The following is a 21,044-nucleotide window of genomic DNA, read 5'->3' on the forward strand; positions in this document are numbered from 1 at the left end:
TTGATAGGCTCATTGTGCTGGCAGTGGCAGGTGCATGCTCTGTTATTTCCCTTATTCTGTTTTTTGCTGCTGCCTGTGTGGCCCGCTGACTCTGTGGCTTCCTCTTTGTCATCTCTTTTGGGGGGGTTCTATTTGCTGCTAATTTTACTGACCATCATTCTATGTATTTTTGTCATATTGAATAAAGACATTTTATTATCTCTATACAGAGGTTTGTGTTTACTTGGTATCGGTTATGGTGATTTAGCAATTAATACCTCTTTTCTTTAGTTATTGGTATCCAAATTTTAGTTATTTGGTGCTTGGTTGTAGGCAGGGGCGTAGCTAGAAATGCATGGGCCCCATAGCAAAAAAAAATTATGGGCCCCTCCCCCCTGTGCCATCCACAGATCCCCCTCCCCTAAATAGTGCCATCCACAGATCCCCCTCCCCTAAATAGTGCCACCCACAGATCCCCCTCCCCTAAATAGTGCCATCCACAGATCCCCCTCCCTTAAATAGTGCCATCCACAGATCCCCCTCCCCTAAATAGTGCCATCCACAGATCCCCCTCCCCTAAATAGTGCCATCAACAGATCCCCCTCCCCTAAATAGTGCCATTCACAGATCCCCCTCCCCTAAACAGTGCCATCAACAGATCCCCCTCCCCTAAATAGTGCCATCCACAGATCCCCCTCCCCTAAACAGTGCCATCCACAGATCCCCCTCCCCTAAATAGTGCCATCCACAGATCCCCCTCCCCTAAACAGTGCCATCCACAGATCCCCTCCCCTAAACAGTGCCATCCACAGATCCCCCTCCCTAAACAGTGCCATCCACAGATCCCCCTCCCCTAAACAGTGCCATCCACAGATCCCCCTCCCCTAATCAGTGCCATCAACAGATCCCCCCTCCCCTAAACAGTGCCATCCACAGATCCCCTCCCCTAAACAGTGCCATCCACAGATCCCCCCTCCCCTAAACAGTGCCATCCACAGATCCCCTCCCCTAAACAGTGCCATCCACAGATCCCACTCCCCTAAACAGTGCCATCACAGATCCCCTCCCCTAAACAGTACCATCCACAGATCCCCCTCCCCTAAACAGTGCCATCCACAGATCCCCCTCCCCTAAACAGTGCCATCCACAGTATCAGGTGTCTCTCTCCCCCCCCATGTGCCAGTATCAGGTGCCAACCCCCCTCCCCAGGTGCCAGTATCAGGTGCCAACCCTCCTCCCCCCATGTGCCAGTATCAAGTGCCCCCCGCTCCCCCCATGGCAGTAACAGTCGGGTATTAAAAAAAAAAAAAACTACTTACCTCCATGTCAGCGATGCGATGCAGCCTCTTCCTGTGTCCAGCCCTGTATTGTGTCCCGCCCTGTATGTCCATATATGGACCTTGTATTTCAGAAAAGGTTTCTGCTGGGATTCGAACCCACGACCTTCTGTATCAGAGGCAAAGCATCTAACCACAAGACCATAAGAGATGCCTTGCTGCTGACTGAAAAAAATATGAGACTTCTACTGTTATAGCTGGCTAAGTGTACATCTATACACATGACAGCTGCTCATATATAGAGATATAGCAGAGTTGGGTGTGCTAGGACAGCTGTCATATAGAGATATAGCAGTGCTGGGTGTGTTGGGGCAGCTGTCATGTGTATAGATGTACACTTAGCCAGCTATAACAGTAGAAGTCGCTATTGGAACAAATAATTTCTACTGGTGTGATATACCAGTTGCCCCCCCAAAAAATTGATTGAGGCAGGGGTGTGATATACCTTCTTCCACAAATACTGCTCTTCTATAGGGACTTTTGTCACAGGGTCATGTTGAAAATGACAGGCAGAGAAAGAGGCAGGCCATTCCGAAGGGGTGGTAGGGGTCGGATAGGTGCACTAGGCCAGAGCCTAATTGGGAAGTTGCAGAAGGTCCGTGCGATTACGTCAAAGGACGCACCAGACTTGGTTGAGTGGCTCACTCAGACTTCCGCTTTTGCACCCTCATCCTCTCTATCTGCACCCTCTTCACTCTCTGCTGTGTGCACCCCACAGACACCACCACCATATCCCCTCCACTCGAGTCAGGGGAATTATTTTCCCATCCATTACAAGACGTTACCGCTGCGCAGCCATTTTTTGCATCGGATCAGGAAGAGGAGGTATCAATTGTCGCCACCCAGCAGTCTGACAACAATACCCAAATCAGCCCAAGGACGGTGGTCCACACTGTTGCTGCCTACTCTGAGATCTCTAATTTCAGTCATGGTGAAGGTGACGATGATGACGTGTCGATGGATGTCACGTTTGTGCCCACAAGAGAGGAAGAGGAGGGGAGTTCAGAGGGAGAGACGGAGCAGCAGATAGGGAGGAGAAGCAGGCAGAACTTGCAGTGCACAGGAGGTGCAAAGCAGACTGGTAATGTATCTGGAACAAGCCATCCACCATGCACAGTCACATCTGGCGCTCCCAGGATGCCGGCACATGGCTCCACAATGTGTTTTTTTTTAAAACTGTCCGCTGCTTCTTAAAGGGAAATTCTCTGAAATGAGCCCTGTTGGAGCCTAGAAAATTTTAAGAAGCATAAAAATGTCCCCTGATTAAGATACAAATTTTTTGTTGGAATTTTTGTCATTGACCCCCCTCTAGAATGTCACTGTCCAAGTTGTGGGACTATTTTTACACTTCTACTAAGTATTTGGTGGCTGCAAATATGAGCTGAAGGTTTTTCAGGTTCGCATGCCATTAAAGTGAATGGGTCCCGCCGCAAACTTGCGGTTCGTGAACATTTGATCGCGTTCGCGGACCGTCCTGGCTGATGTTCGGCCATCACTATCACAGATATTCGGATGCACAAATGTAACACAACAGATGTAGCAGAGGTTGTGTCACTGTCAGCAGCGGGTAAACAATTGCACGCAGGTTGCGCTAATAATATATATTGCAGCCAGATGAAACAATAGTCCTTAAAAGGACTTTTGGGTCTCTAACACCTTTCAACACTAAACCCTGGCTAAAAAAAAAAAAAACTATTCCTCTCCCTATACTATCTGTCTCTTCTGCTGCAGCTCGCCCTGACTAAGGCTGGGTTCACACCTAAGCGTATTCGATAAGCGCTTTTTACAGGCGTATTTATCGGGCGTTTTTGAGGCGTATTTTGGGGCGTTTTTGTATTTTGGAAATGCGCGTAGTACGCATGTTTGTGTGATTAATCCAATGAAAAACTGCCACAATACGCGCGACAATACGCCCCAAAGAAGCTCCTGTACTGCTTAGGGCGTTTTACAGCGCGTTCGTACGCGCTGTAAAACGCTCAGGTGAGAACCATGCCCATAGGGAAACATTGGTTTGTTGAGCGTTTTACAGCGTGTAGGAACGCACTGTAAAACGCTCAGGTGTGAACCCAGCCTTAGACTGAGCTGAACCACTTGTCATCAGGTGCTATATAGCACCCAATGACGCGTTCCGGCCAGCCAATCACTGTAATGCCAGTAACCAATATGGCTACGACATTACAGTGAGTGTTAGTACTTCCCTGAACGTTTATTGGCTGCGTTTATTGGCTCCTTTTCTCATTTTTATTTTTATATACAAATCAGAAGGAGCATCATCTGGCATAGGTTGCTGGCAATTTCTGCAGGAGCGGTGTCTAGAATTTATTTTCCTCCTGAGAGGCAGACATCTGAATAAAAGTAATGATTATCAGCAACCAGAAACTCTCAACCCCAATCCCCGAAAAAGTGTGCCCAGAGGGAGAGGACAGACCGCATCCCAAGCCTATGCCAGATCTTGCCAATAGATGTTATCCCCATACGCTACCCTTACCTACCCTGGCAAGCAGCAGGAGTAGCGTCCTGGCGAGCACACATGGTTACTGTGCCATGGAAGTTAAATACTTCTGGGATGCGCCAGCGTGCATGCGCATGCGCGAGACTCTCGATTCCCAAGTATCATCCCGCACATGTGCCGTCTGCTATAGCATGCGTCTCTGCTGCCTCAACCTCAACCCACATCCATATACAGAGGGAGGCAAGCAGAGAATGGAGTGAAGTGCTGCATAATATGCACTGGGAAAAACACTCTCGCCTCTATCTTCAGGGTGAGGGACAAAAGTATCACACCTGGGGGGAATAACTGTGGGTGATGGTCTTTTCTAAGGTACCTAGAGAAAATAAAATACATAAACTCTGTGTGTTCTGTGAGGCTTTATACTGGGAGGTGCTATGCTAATTAAACAATCTATGGCTTGCTAATTGGTCTCTATTTCTAATTGTACCTTGGGGACTTAACCCCTTGGTGTGTGCTGCCAAGGACGATCAGGAAATATATATGTTCTCTAATATAAGTGAACAAGGAGTCAGAAGTGCTCAGTCAAGTTTTGCCCCTCTCTAGCTGAAGACTGGGTAAAGCCTCATGCACACGACCGTATCTGTTTTGCGGTCTGCAAAACACGGATCTTGGCCATGAGCATGCCATCTTTTTTTTCCAGTCTAGAGAAAAGAACATGCTCTACTTTTATGTGAGGCCACCGAATGGAAGTACGGATGCCGACAGCATGTGGAATGCATGCAGACCATAGATACTGTCATGTGAATGAGGTCTTATAGAAAGTCTGCGATCCAGTCTTTCGTTAGTAAGGAGGGACAGTACAAGGCTGAGCATTTCTGCCTCCTTGTTTAAGCAGGGTCTCAATACCCACGATTTTCCACCAAAATTGGCAGGTCACAACACTCAGAAAGTGTTTTTAAAGGAGAGTTACACTATACAGTCAGGTCCATAAATATTGGGACATTTACACAATTCTAACATTTTTGGCTCTATACACCACCACAATGGATTTGAAATGAAACGAACAAGATGTGCTTTAACTGCAGTCTGTCAGTTTTAGTTTGAGGGCATTTACATCCAAATCAGGTGAACGGTGTAGGAATTACAACAGTTTGCATATGTGCCTCCCACTTGTTAAGGGACCAAAAGTAATGGGACATAATAATAATCATAAATCAAACTTTCACTTTTTAATACTTTGTTGAAAATCCTTTGCAGTCAATTACAGCCTGAAGTCTGGAAAGCATAGACATCACCAGACGCTGGGTTTCATCCCTGGTGATGCTCTGCCAGGCCTCTACTGCAACTGTATTCAGTTCCTGCTTGTTCTTGGGGCATTTTCCCTTCAGTTTTGTCTTCAGCAAGTGAAATGCATGCTTAATCGGATTCAGGTCAGGTGATTGACTTGGCCATTGCATAACATTCCACTTCTTTCCCATTCCAACTCTTTGGTTGCTTTTGCAGTATACTTTGGGTCATTGTCCATCGGCACTGCGAAGCGCCGTCCAATGAGTTCTGAAGCATTTGGCTGAATTCAAGCAGATAATATTCCCCGAAACACTTCAGAATTCATCCTGCTGCTTTTGTCAGCAGTCACATCATCAATAAATACAAGAGAACCAGTTCCATTGGCAGCCATACATGCCCACGCCATGACACTACCACCACCATGCTTCACTGATGAGGTGGTATGCTTAGGATCATGAGCAGTTCCTTTCCTTCTCCATACTCTTCTCTTCCCATCACTCTGGTACAAGTTGATCTTGGTATCATCTGTCCATAGGATGTTGTTCCAGAACTGTGAAGGCTTTTTAGATGTTGTTTGACAAACTCTAATCTGGCCTTCCTGTTTTTGAGGCTCACCAATGGTTTACATCTTGTGGTGAACCCTCTGTATTCACTCTGGTGAAGTCTTCTCTTGATTGTTGACTTTGACACACATACACCTACCTCCTGGAGAGTGTTCTTGATCTGGCTAACTGCTGTGAAGGGTCTTTTTTTATCAGGGAAAGAATTATTTGGTCATCCACCACAGTGGTTTTCCGTGGTCTTCCGGGTCTTTTGGTGTTGCTGAGCTCACCGGTGCGTTCCTTCTTTTTAAGAATGTTCCAAACAGTTGTTTTGGCTATGCCTAATGTTTTTGCTATCTCTCTGATGGGTTTGTTTTGTTTTTTCAGCCTAATGATGGCTTGCTTCAAGTGACAGCTCTTTAGATCTCATCTTGAGAGTTGACAGCAACAGATTCCAAATGCAAATAGCACACTTGAAATGAACTCTGGACCTTTTATCTGCTCATTGTAATTGGGATAATGAGGGAATAACACACACCTGGCCATGGAACAGCTGAGAAGCCAATTGTCCCATTACTTTTTGGACCTTAACAAGTGGGAGGCACATATGCAAACTATTGTAATTCCTACACTGTTCACCTGATTTGGATGTAAATACCCTCAAATTAAAACTGACAGTCTGCAGTTAAAGCACATCTTGTTCGTTTCATTTCAAATCCATTGTGGTGGTGTATAGAGCCAAAATTTTTAGAATTGTGTTGATGTCCAAATATTTATGGACCTGACTGTATATGTTTGTCTTTTCAACCTGCTTCTTGTTTTTTCACTTAAAAGGTTTACTTGGGAATTTGACATGGATGGTCTATCCTCAGGATAGGTCATCAATATCAGATCAGTGGGGATCCAACTCCTGACACCCCCGCTGATCAGCTGTTTGAAGAGGCCGCTGCGCTCACCAGAGCTCCGGTGAGCATTGCAGTCTCATTATAGCTTAACAAGCACCCAGTCATACATTAGACAGCAGCGGTGCTTGGTATTGCAGCTCATCTCCTATCACCTGAATATAGTGAACTTCCACTGGACTGGAGAAATCGAGTAGAAGGGTGGACCATAGGCGCAAAATCGCAACCAGAGATTCTAAATGCAGTAGGTTTTACTGTCTCAAAAAAACCTACTGCATTTAAAATCTCTGGTTGCGATTTTGCGCCCATGGTCCACCCCTCTACTCGACTAATCCAGTTCAGTGGAAGTTCACTATATTTGTTGACCCAGACGGCGGCCTGGCCCCCGCCAAAGGAGATTACGGAATTTGGCAGCACCAACTAGCCACATTCAATCACTCCAATTTGGCTTCATTGTGGTTGCACCCAATTTAGGTGCAACCAAAACAGGTGAGCTTAACCACACTTCCTGTACTTGGAGGCTATCAGTGCTTGACATACTCACCCCATGAGCGCCTTTTTCTTCTCGTGGCCACCATTGCTGCTATCACCTGAATAGGACTGAACAGCAACTAGGCCATGTGACTCATATACAGTGACATCATTGGCCTCCCAACAGTTGATCGGCAGGGGTCCTGGGAGATGGATGCCAGCCAATCTGATATTGATGACCTATCCTAAAGATAGGCCGTCAATATTGAATCCCCAGAAAACACGTTTAATATGTTCTTCTGAGCTCCTGTGTAGATCTAGTATCTACACTTTATAGTCACTGTATGGCGGTAATATTGGTCCTTGCGTGGTGATTTTTATTCAGTAAGACTATGGTAATATTATTCAGTTACTCAGTAGTGGTAATGCAAACTGTGGCAAAATAAAAAGGAGAAAAGCACTTATAGGGTAATATGTATGATAAGTTAGGATAAAAACTAGATGGTTATGCTCACCTTTAGGTGTTGTGCAATGGTAGGCACAACATTAGTGAAAGGTATGCACGTGCAATTGGTCGGTGTTTCCAGTGTTGTTAGGTCCTCAACCCAAGGGATAGCCAACCCTCCGGAAGAAAGGGAATATTATAAGCAAGAGGGTGCAGACGGTCGCAATGTTCTGACACCTTTGTGCGCAAACACGACCACAATAGGATGGAATAGATTTTTCTTATTTATTTATTGTTAACAATAAAGAAATATCTATTCCGTCCTATTGTGGTCGTGTTTGCGCCCAGAGGTGTCAAAGCATTAAAATGTGTTGATTGTCTGCACTCCCTTGCTTATACTATTCAGTAGTGGTAATGGTATGGTAGTGATTATGATGCCCCATATAATGGTATTATTGGTAATACTGGCCTTTGTACAGTTTGTTTTGTTCCTTTATAGTGTGGACGTTGGACTAGATAAACCTTCTTTTTCAATCCTCTACTACAATCAACTACACAACTAATTAATTAATATTTAATCAATTTATAGTGATACTATTTGGTCCTGGTATAGTAGTATTATTTGATAATTACTGTATATACATGACAGTATATACATGACATTCTGCAGATTTCTAAATCCAAACGGCAGGTCAATTTGCACAAGGAACAAAGAAACAAAATGAACATGAGATTTGTCTAATCTTATACACCTTGCTGGTACTGTATTACGCTGCAGTTTATCCACACGAGAATCTGCGTGGAAAACCTCTGCGTAATCTGCAATTTGCACAGGCAGGCCCTGACAATGATCCATTCAGTGTAGCACACGTGCAGCCCTGGACATCAAAGGTCATCACAGACCTTTGATTGCTGAACACCCCTTGTCCTTCAAAGATGTTGGACATGGACCGCCTGGGATCAAATAACTACTTGGAGGAGTCTGATTGGTTATCGGAATGGACCACACAAATTGCTCCACCAATTCGACCCAAATTCATCATTTCTAGCTAACACGTTCTGTAAGCGAAAATTGTTTTCGGCGTCACTCTGACAGCCACAACAAATCTTAAACAAATTCTACGTCAGTGTGCAGAGCAACAACATTTTAGCCCATGTGGATCCATCCATAGGGTCCGGGATCCCTCCATACTATGAACCTAATGATATTTTGGGATAGGTCATCAATCTCTGATCAGTGGGAGCCCTACTCTCTATTCAGCCTGTTTGAAGGGATGCAGCACTCACACAAGTGCTGGGGCCTCTTCACAATCTACCAAGCATTGTATAGTGGCTGTTCTTGGTATTGCAGCCCAGGTCCATTCACTTTAAAGGGGATGATCTGCATAGACAGGTGAAACTCGAAAAATTTGAATATCGTGCAAAGTTCATTTATTTCAGTAATGCAACTTAAAAGGTGAAACTAACATATGTGATGGACTCATTACATGCAAAGCGAGATATTTCAAGCCTTTATTTGTTATAATTTGGATGATTATGGCTTACAGCTTATGAAAACCCTAAAGTCACAATCTTGAGGTACCCTTTGCTCAGGGGTTATGGATTAATTAGCTGACTAGAGTGACTCTTTGAGCCTAGAATATTGAACCTTTTCACAAAATTCTAATTTTAAGCTGCATTAATCCAATTCCTTTTGATATGCATTACAAAAATAAATGGACTTTTGCACGATATTCTAATTTTTTTTGAGTTTCACCTGTAGGCCATGAGACTAATGAATGTGATGTCACTGGCTTAGGAAGAGGCCACAGTATTCGCTGGAGTGCCATAGCCTCTTCAAACAGCTGATTAGTGGGACTGTCTGGAGTTGGACCCCCACCATTCAGATATTATGATACTATTATCAGGATAGGTCATCAATATCTAACTAATTGAGACCCCCTTTAAGACGGGCTACATTGCAACGTTGGCCGCAAAACCTGTTACACCACCAGAAATCACTGTGCAGCCAATGAACTAAAAAGGGTTTCAGCATAACTCAAAGGTTGCCTTGACCACAGCCCCAGAATCACAAAAATATCCAGACGTGTTAGATTTTTTTTTGCAGTTCTGGAATCCGATAACTTGTGAGTCACACTGCGACCCCATTCAGTTCAATGGCTGCACTGCTACACAGTGATCTTTAGTCATGCAACGTGTGTCGCGACCAAGATCACCATGTAGCCCCACCCTTAAAAAGAGCCTCTCCCCGATTTATATTTCCCATCAAATAACAATTTTTGATCATAGGGTATTTCTCTTTAATAATTTTGTATTGTTCTGTTCTTCTGTTCCTAACAGAAATGTATGAATAAATTGACAACTGTACATTACCATTCTCCTCATCAAAGAGCGGTGTGCCTACACAGACTGGCATTGCCAGCACTGATTATATAGTACCAGGCTATGTAGGGATACACCACTTTTACTAGGGGTGATGCAATAGAGCCCTGGTGTCCATGTTTGTGTTCGAATGCCCACAGCTTATTGTGATCCAGCAGATGTTTCACACAGCAGTGGTTTTGTGTGGCGGCCATGTGGAGAAAAACTGTCATACTGGAGATACTATCACAGAGCTAGCAGCAGCTGAGCTTGGCTTAGGTATGGCATGTTTTGAACCTGCTCCTACAATATCAGTGGCATCACCAGTTCCCAGGCTAACACAATAGAAGCAGAGATGACCCTGGCAGTTTTTTGGAAGGTTTTGGCTGTATTTTGCCACTCTTTATTGCCAAATCCAACACCACCCTCTTTTTTTGATGTCCTCCACATCTCAGCACCCTGATCCAGCTCCCAGGTTCTGTCCAACACATAATCATCATCATAGTCCTCACCATCCCCGCCACTTTTATTAGACTGTGATATGTCATCATGGGCTCCTTGGCCCCCTCCTCTGTATTTGCCCCGAGCGCCACTGTCACCACGGCTACCACTTTCCCTACCACCACTGTGGACACAAGTGCCACTGTTGCTACTATCACCACCACCAACACAGCTATGCATTAGGTTCCCTGTCTCCGCCTGAACCTCTTCATGGCAGTTTAAACACTGACGCTTCCCACACAAGTCGTCAACAGGCAGACTAATATCAGTAGTAATAAGTTAGATCAACTGGACTTTTTCTTTCTTGAAGACATTTTGCTAGTCATCTGACTGGCTTTCTCAATTAGAATGTACTGTAAGTGTTCACTGAACACATCAATGCCGTGGACCATAACAATAATTTTACATGGGAAGATAAGGAACAACAAAATGGCTTTCTAGGTCTGCTAGGTAAAAGTCGGAGTGGGAAACTGAAACTGGAGTCCACCATAAACCTATTCATACTGCCCTGCCGTTTGACTTGTACTAAACTGGGGGTCATCAGAACCCTTCCCCACTCAGTTGAAAAGATCTCAACCAGCATGGAGGCTGATAAGGGAATTCAAACATCTCAAAGGGGCCCTTGGAACTTGTGGGTATCCAGACTGGGCTTTTGTTAAAAAACTAATTTTTTAAAATAAACTTCAGATCTCTGTCTACGTTAAACAAGGTGACACACTAAGGTAGCAACTGTTCACCCAAAAAACCCTATGCCAAAACACAAAAAGAGCAATATTGTGTATGTAGTCCAGTGCATTTCGTAGTGCCAAGACTTGCACATTGGGGAAACAAAACAGCAGCTACATCAACATATGGCTCGGTACAGAAGAGCCAACACTTGCAGTCAAGACTCAGCTGTGTACTTACATGTTAAGGACAAAGGACGCTGATTTGATTACAGTTTTATTTCTGAGAGACAGACCCCGGTTAAAAATAGGTGTGAAAGAAGCTAGTTATGTTAAACTGGAGCAATCTGGAATAAAGGTGTGGCATCAATTGTCTGCCAATTACAATGCTGTTCTACCACATCTCCTAAGGCAGTTTAATAACAGCTAGTAGCTTCCGTCCTACAAATGCAATAAATATCTTACCTCGATGACTGAAGCATGAGTCACCAGTATTTTATGGCGGAGAATTATCATACAAGCCATTCTAATTTAGAAAGCTAGTTGGATGACTAGTGAAACATCTTCAAGAAAATAAATAAATGAAAAAATACAAGCCCCGTTGCTCCGACTTATTACTACTGATATGCCTTGACCTGGATGAATGTGAACCTACGCAGACCATCCCTGTGAATGTGTGTAAATGAAGATCAGAGTGTGAGTACTATTCAAATATGAATATGGTGATGTGGAATATGTTGGCGCTATTAACAAAAGGAGATCAATAATGAATTTTCATCTATATTCAGAAATCTGGTACAGCAGTTAAATAGACAGTCAAATCAATTGCTTCAGCTTTTTAGTGTTTTTGATCTTGAATTGGTTGTTTTTGAAGCTATTTTTCTTCTTTCCAAGCACATTTTTCACCATTCCGAGAATGCAATAATTTGCTGTTCATGCTGTTCTAATGCTGTTTTCAAGCCAAAACACTGTCATTTACTGATACTGACACCTTTAAAATTCTCTTCACAGATCATTGATCAACAAAGTGAAGTGACAGTAGGCAGCATTCTATTTTTAATTTTAAGATTTCCAACACAATAAACTAGCATAAGATTACAATGCTGAAGGAAAGCCACAAACAATACATATATTTATATATAGAAGAGAACACAAGTCAACAAGTGTGCCTTTAGAACAAAACTTGCATTAGCGCTGTTAGGTCATTTACGTTGCCAGGATCAATTTAAGAAAACATCCAGGACGAAAATCCAACAAATACTCCTCATACAAAACTTGCCATTGTAGCAAATACACATACTGTATACTATATTAAACCATTCTCATTATTCACAATCTGTAGATATGTATCTTAAAGCCAAGCCTGCTTGTCAATTTATTACAGGGATTTTCTCTCATCAGCAAATGACATTTATCATGTAGACAAAGTTAATACAAGACACTTACTAATGTATTGTGATTGTCCATATTGCCTCCTTTGCTGGCTGGATTCATTTTTCCATCCCATTATACAATGCTCAATTCCAGGGGTTACAGCCACTTTAGCAACATGCTAAATGCCATTTTCTAAAGAGAGAAAATCCTGGTAATGGATTTTCAAGCAGGGTTGGCTTTAAGGGGTATTGCACATACTCTATGAAGTTAAAGAGGTTAGCCATAGTCTGCTTATTTCTGATTAATGTGTATGTAAGATGTGACATCTGCTAATATAGCCTTTGTTGAAATTTGCCACCATTTTCTATATTTTAGAAGATATACCCCCTTGTTGGTCAAGTTGTGCTGTCCACATGGAGGCCCTGTCCATAAAATAGCTGCTGAGGAAAATCACTCTGTCTCCTCCAGTCAAATATGCCACACCTGCCATCTGTACTTCACCGTTGGGAATTTATTGCAGGTACATTGTGTTTGAATGGAGGAGGCTGAGTAATGTGTCTGGTCACATGACCCTCCATCAATGGCCATCTTATGGACAGGACCTCTATGCGGACAGGACAGAGGATTTGCCCAACAAGGGGACAGAGTTTATGAAATATGGCACACGGAATAGAACATATATGCATGCATACATTCAAACTGGTCAACAATAGGAAGAAAGTGGTCAACCCCTTAAAAGTGTTTTATTGGTATCATTTACAGCCCCTGTTGCATAAGCGACAGGACTGGCCTGGGACTGAAATTTAGCCCTGGTATTTAAAAGCATATACATCCATGTGCTGTGTGGTGAATGTCGTGTGCACCGTGGTAATGCACTTTGTCATCTGTAGACAAAACCAGAATGATAGCATTTGGACCTTGATTTTCCTTCCAGGAATATTGTGATTGCTTTTGATGAAAGGCAGTATTATGTTTATAATGCAGACCCCCGTGGCTTCTAATACAAGCAGTCAAAGAACGAATAAGCAAATACAACCCCCACACTAATACACATGTAGATAGGAGTCTCTGCTACAAATATCGCCTTGCCTGATGTCAGGAGGAATAAGACTTTTCTGTAATTTAAATGTAAAACTAATGTATGCTAGTTTCATTCTCTCCTCCACCAGACCCCCCTATACCCAAATTACCTATGAGCCCCTGAGATCTACCACTTCTCATTAGAATGTATCCCACTACCCTATTCTGCCAAAATTCAAAATAATCATTCACTCAAGCCCCTCTACAGTTCCTGAAACCGAGCATTATTAGAGATTGTGCAGACTGAAGAGTAAATCTCCAATCCCTGTAAGTCACTTAAACTGTTAGACTTTGTACAAGGATGTGGTTAGCTCTATTAGATCTATGAGATTGTCTGCATGATCTTAGACAGTAATAATCCACCCTTGTAGCCCCCACCCCCACCTTTTTGTGTCTCCCACAGATTAACAACAATAGTGCCTCCTTTTCACTGTGTGCCTCACACAGTATTAATGCCCCTTTTTATGCTTTCCAAGCATTAAAGGGGTTGTGCAGGAATTTATAGGATAGGTCATCAATATCTGATCGGTGAGGGTGCCGGGTGTTGGCCTCCATGCAAGTGCTACTTCCTTTTCAATACATTACATGTCATCTCCTGTGGAGCAGCGGTGTAATGTAATTACAAGTGCTTGCTTCATTCAAGTGAATGGAGCGAGGACTTGTCATTACACTGCACTTCTGAGATAAAGTGCAGTGTAATGAACAGGAAGCTCGAGCGCCAACTCTTCTTTAAACAGCTGATCGGCGGGGGTGCCAGGTGTCGATCAGATATTGATGACTTATCCTGAGAATAGGTCATCAAATTAAATGTCTCCCCTTACTCCACCATTCAGTCATAATGCCTCCTTTGTTCCCCATACACTAGTAATGTCCTCCTTTTAAGTCCCTATAAAGTAGACATTTCCCAGATTTACATGAATAAAAAAAAATAAAAACTGAAACACACCTAACACCATTCCCACAAAGAGCAGGTGCGGCCTCTTTCTGCCTCTGTTGTCCAAGGAGCACTGTAGGATACATAATGGAGTAACATCATCTTGCCACTAACATCCTCAACATGCTCCCAACTCTTATAGGCCTGAAGCAGTTTGTAGCTTACTAACGTAAGTAATGAGGCAGGAAACAAATGGCTCTGCTGTTCCATAGTTTTCACAATGTGGATATAGTTGACACTGAAAAGTCCAAAAGATTGCCAAAATTTTAGGAAGGTTTGGAGAAAATTATGTAAAGTAAGAATGCTTTCAAAAATAGAAGTGTTATAGTTTATTTTTATCAATTAACAAAATGCAAAGTGAATGAACAAAAGATAAATCAAAATCAAATCAATATTTGGTGTGACCACCCTTTGCCTTCAAAACAGCATCAGGACTTCTAGGTACACTTGTACACTGTTTTTGAAGGAACTTAGCGGAGAGGTTGTTCCAAACAAAGATTTTCTGTGGATGTAGGCTTACTGAAATCCTTCTATAATCCCAGACAGAGCTGGCTGTATGTTTGGGGTTGTTGTCCTCCTGCAGAATAAATTTAAATTTTAACTTTTAACACTTCTATATTTGAAAGCATTCTTACTTTGCACCTGCATAACATTTTTGCACAGTACTGTACCTTGAGAATTTTAGGGACTTTGTAAATACATTATATAACTTAGTTTAAAATGTTAAAATGAAAACCTCGTTTACATACCTTGAAGCTTCAGAGCTGAAATCTCCCAGCATTCCTTGCTCTTTCAATATCTTCACACTTAGGCAATATACAGAAGCAGTTACATTTTGAGTAAGAATGAGGGAATTTCTCAATCCAATTTTATCTGAATGAGAGAAAGAGAGAGAGAGAAAGAGAGAGAGAGAGAGAGAGAAATACTATAAAATCTATATCTGTGTCTCTCTCTCTCTTTCTCAATTCTCCCAAAATGAATTTTAAGAAATCCTGATTCTAATGAATCAGAATTTTTTCAAAAATAGATTTGTTCATCTCTAATTTTACGACATTCAGCATTTTACTCTGGAAACCAGTGGCTGCTAGTTGTAGCTCCTGGGTGCACTGATTGATTACTTAGATGTGGGCAACAGCTATATACGCTTATTATCGCAGGAAGGTTCTGACTATTTCCTTGTTTCTTTGACCCTTGCTTGCCACAACTCCTTACCTCCTACTTATAGGATTTAAGACTGACTGCTGTGGATAAAAAGCATTTCATGACTCAGAGAGGGATGTCTTTATTTTTCACTGCAAGATCCATATAATTACTATAATATTCTCACTTAATAAGCTTCCATGGGCACTTTTGCCCCGTGCCCTCCCTATTCACCCATTTTTTTTAAGTCTCTTGAGAAGAAACAAAAGTTGTTCATATATTGTTTAATTTGAAAAACAGGTGACACAGAAAATGTTGTTCTTTATCATAGCATTAATGTATACATCAGATAGTTTGTCAGAATGGAATGTACAGTAGTTGTCATTAGATATAAGTAAAATGTGGTGTGGTTATTAATAATTTCAATAGCCAATTCATAGAGGTCCTACGGTTTATGTGTGCATTGATCATTGTGATCTTGAGTTTCTACCCTGATGTTAGACCAAACAGACTATTACTGCAATGTAAAATAAGCAAAATATGTGTATAATATATATACTATATATAGGGTATTTTGAAAAAAAGAAATCCTGTTTTTCCTCCAGACCTATCACTGTACATTTATCCAAGATTTATGTTCTCTGTATCAGAAGGAGTAGCTTTACAGAAATGTGTCATCCTTAGACTGTATTATTAAAAAAACATCAATAAACATAATCTTGAACTAAATCTGGACAATGCAGGTATCGTGCATTCTTTTGGCCAGTACTTTGACTTTTTCATTCAAGACCGGGAATCGGTATCTCACTGGATTGCAGCTAGGGGCATACCTACCACAGAGGTAGACCATGCTAAGGCTATCCTGAAACTGCAGATGAGTTATCCTAAATTATGTCTCAAGGTTTGTTTAAAAGGTAAAATATTGATATATAGAATAGGTACCTTATATCTGGTGGCATAGGATGTCCTGTTTTCTGACAAAGGTCTTTCACCAAGTTAAGCCAGTTGTCTCTGCTCTATACTGATGAGGGGCAATCACTCTGAAACAGCTGTCTGCAGGTAAGATACTGGCTTAGCTATATATATATATATATATATATATATATATAATGTCTCAAGGCCTCTGTGTGAGGAGTGAGCGTGCATCTGAATCTCTATCAGGAAGTATTACTAGCAGTAGCAGAATATACAGCATAACACAGACACTGGACTATTTAATACCTGGGGGACTTCTGAGCTATAACTACCGTGAGGCATTCTCTTCCTCCCTTCCTCCCTTCTCCTCTCTCTCTATCTTCTGAAGATACTATATACAGGTGAACCTCGAAAAATTAGAATATCTTGCAAAGTTCATTTATTTCAGTAATCCAACTTAAAAGGTGAAACTAACATATGTGATGGACTCATTACATGCAAAGCGAGATATTTCAAGCCTTTAATTGTTATAGTTTGGATGATTATGGCTTACAGCTTATGAAACCCCAAAGTCGCAATTTTAAGGTACCCTTTGCCCAGGGGATATGGCTTAATTAGCTGACTAGAGTGTGACACTTTGAGCCTAGAATATTGAACCTTTTCACAGAATTCTAATTTTAAGCTGCATTAATGCAATTCCTTTTAATTTGCATTATTGAAATAAATGGACCTTTTCACGATATTCTAATTTTTTGAGTTTCACCTGTATATCCATAAACCGTCTAGTCCTGTGTTAGCCTTATTATCCTCTGCTGCTACATACTCAAGGGCTATCACTGTTATACTGTTTTATTGAAGCTGTGAGAGTATCCCCTTAATGCTCAGTATCTGGAGGTACTACTGACATATTAATTATTGGGAAGACTGGAGCCTCTCTAGTGAGTCCTTTGTTTGTGTGTGTGTGTGTGTGTGTGTGTGTGTGGGGGGGGGGGGGTGATTGTATTTTGGGACAGCTGGTATCTATTTTGTGAGCTCCTAATATCACCTGTATTAATGGCCTTCCCTGTATCTTAAAACATCAGATTCATACCAGAGGACTTAATAGATAATCTCCCCATTTGAAAGTATTTGGTAGGATCTATCTTACCCTGGATCATTTGACCACGCAAACTGGGACTGCTTACCAGTGGAGCATTTGTTTGTCTATTTTTTTTTAGAATCAATTTTAACGTATATTTACAACATGCCTCACAAGGCGACCTGGTTCCTCACAAGGTTTGCATTTTTGGTGTTGTCTCCAAAGTCTTTTTTTTTTACAGTAAACTAATCCACTTTCATAGTGTTCACTGACTTCTATTATTAAATGTCTACTTATTTTCCTAAATGGCAGGGGTGGATGAAGCCGATAGACATAAGTTTCATAGAATGTGTGTCGGCAGATAAGAACCATTTGGCCCATCTAGTCTGCCCAATATACTGAATACTATGAATAGCCCTTGGCCCTATCTTATATGAAGGATGGCCTTATGCCTATCCCATGCATGCTTAAACTCCTTCACTGTATTTGCAGCTACCACTTCTGCAGGAAGCCTATTCCATGCATCCACTACTCTCTCAGTAAAGTAATACTTCCTGATATTACTTGTAAACCTTTGCCCCTCTAATTTAAAACTATGTCCTCTTGTAGCAGTTTTTCTTCTTTTTAAATATTCTCTCCTCTTTTACCTTGTTGATTCCCTTTATGTATTTAAAAGTTTCTATCATATCCCCTCTGTCTCGTCTTTCTTCCAAGCTATACATGTTAAGGTCCTTTAATCATTCCTGGTACGTTTTATCCTGCAATCCATGTACTAGTTTAGTAGCTCTTCTCTGAACTCTCTCCAAAGTATCAATATCCTTCAGGAGATATGGTCTCCAGTACTGCGCACAATACTCCAAATGAGGTCTCACTAGTGCTCTGTAGAGCGGCATGAGCACCTCCCTCTTTCTACTGGTAATGCCTCTCCCTATACACCGAAGCATTCTGCTAGCATTTCCTGCTGCTCTATGACATTGTCTGCCTACCTTTAAGTCTTCGGAAATAATGACCCCTAAATCCCTTTCCTCAGATACTGAGGTTAGGACTATATCATTGATTTTATATGCATATCTTGCACTTATGAACATTAAATTTTAGTTGCCAGATTTTTGACCATTCCTCTAGTTTTCCTAAATCCTTTTCCATTTGGTGTATGCCTCCAGGATATCCCTTCATGAGTCAACTCACTCCAGTTAAAGCTAGATGCACATGAACGTTGTTTGTTTCTGTGTCCATTAAGTTTTTTTTGTGGATAGGATGCATACCCATTCATTTCAATGGGTCCGCAAAAAATGCGGACAGCACACCGTTTGCTATCGGCATCCGTATGTCCGTTCCGTAGCCCCTCAAAAAAAAAAAAAAAGTCCTATTCTTGTACGTTTTAGGCATTGTTACAATGCATCCGCATAAAAAACGGATGGCATACGGATGTCATCAGTTTTTTTTAGCGGATCGCAAAACACATACGGTCATGTGTATGTAGCCTAAAAGGAAGAGGAGTACTAGTCTTTACAACAAATGTGGTAAAACATTGAACTCCAGTTCAGGGGGATATGCTTAATGGGTTTTCCAGGATTATGGTCAGGAGTGTGTGGCTTCTGGGGTTAGGTAAAACCTTCTAATATACAGCACATCCACATATGAGGAATAAATCAAAATGGAAAGATAGCCTCATGTCCGTTTTTGTGTCCTAATGTATCTAAAGTTAAAAGTACGTTAAACGTTTTTTCTTACAAATTTCGAATCATTTTGTGCCTATTACTCGTTTACCAACGTGCCTCCTGTAAAGACATCGTATGGAGTTTGGTAAAAGAGGAACTTTGCAATAGTGCGGCTAACTTAGAAAGAGTCTCAAGGTGCTGCTGTTATATCAGTTCTATTTATTAGGCTACCTTCACACTAGCGGCACAGACCTCCGGAAGGCTGTTCCGTCGGGTGTACAGCCTGTCAGATCCGTCCTGCCGCTAGTGAACGTGTGCCCCCGAACTGCTGCTCCGTCCCCATTGACTATAATGGCGGTGGGGCGGAGTTCTGGCGGAGGCACGACAGCGCACAGCGAGAGGCTGCCGGAATAATAATTGTGTAAAACCAACTTGTGTCGGCACTGGACTAGTCCCTTCCTCAGGTTATACCTGAGGAAGGTTTTAAATAGAATTGATGTCACATCAGCACCTTGAGACACTTTTTGGGATAACAGCTCCAGTGCAAAATTCTTCTTTTTTGCTTCTCCATATGAAGATGTTGGTTCCAGAATTATTTCCCAGTGGAACTAGCAGACAGCAGCTATCCTTGACTTATTTATATGGCTTTCTGGGATTTCTGCCACAAGCACAAAGGCATACGTCGAGTGGGACTAATATTTACCCCCTCCCAAGATGCACCAAGTGATTCTTCTCCATGTACACTGTTAGTGTATTTTTCACTACATGATATTTGAAGATTCCTGTACAAACGTGTGTCTCCATGGTAACAGACAGCACACACTCACTATGTAGTCTGATCCTGCAGTCATAATCTCTTCTATCTGTCCACTAATTATTTTCCTATCGAACATATGTTAGCAAGAAGTAGAGGTGGGACGGAAAAAAGGCTGACTCAGAATAAAACTAGACTAGATTTATTTGTAGTCTGTTACCATGGCTAAGCATACATCTAAATAGAATCTGCATACACAAAATCATAGGAAATGTTTCATCTACACTCAAAACGTTGTCTCATTTTTCAGTTTAGACGCACTGGGGAAATTTAAAAATGGCTTCAAAGGTGGACATAGACTTTGAGCAGAGCTTCAAATATTAATTTAGCAAACAATTGGTATCACATAAATTTTTGAGAATTAGGGGGCACATTTATTAAGACTGGCTTTTTAGATGCCGGTCTTAATAAACCACTAAGCTGTCGGTGGTTCCGCCGAAGTTATGAAGAGGCGCCGGCCTCTACATAACTTTTGCAGATCCATTGCTACTTCTAAATGTAAGACAGCTTCCTAACTGTCTTACATTTAGACCATTTTCTACACTTAAACCAGGCATAGAAAATGGTAAATGAGGTGGCTCTAGTGGCCTGTCCCCTTCCCCTCCTGCCCAATGCTCACAATTTTAGCGTGAGTGAGGAGAAATCGAGATACCATTGTGCCACAATTTGCACCTGAAATATGCCTAATTTAGGCATCTTTCAGATTGATAAATGACCCCCTAAATATTTTACTACCTTTAGACCTTTTTAGCTGCCTAAGCTGCGGCATTTGGGAATTTTTTGACATTATGTTTAAATAGCCTGACATTAGCCATGTTCTATATAGACTACACAGGCTAAGAAAAATGTATAGTTCAGCACAATGAATGCTCCCACTAAACACTTTTAGCTGTCAATGGCTACTTAGTAAATTACAGATGGACACAGGACGGTTTTTACAAGCATTTCATCAATGTGTTTAACCTTAGCATTGTGACTATCAAATTACAGTTCATAAAAGTCATGCTGATAAAAATAAATCTGTTTTGCATTGATTAAATTGGTATATGGGGGAGTGATTCTCTTTCATATTAAAATGCTTAGGTGGTGTAATATAATTACGATGC

Source organism: Bufo bufo, chromosome 5, assembly GCF_905171765.1.
Source record: "Bufo bufo chromosome 5, aBufBuf1.1, whole genome shotgun sequence".
Taxonomy (NCBI): Eukaryota; Metazoa; Chordata; class Amphibia; order Anura; family Bufonidae; genus Bufo; species Bufo bufo.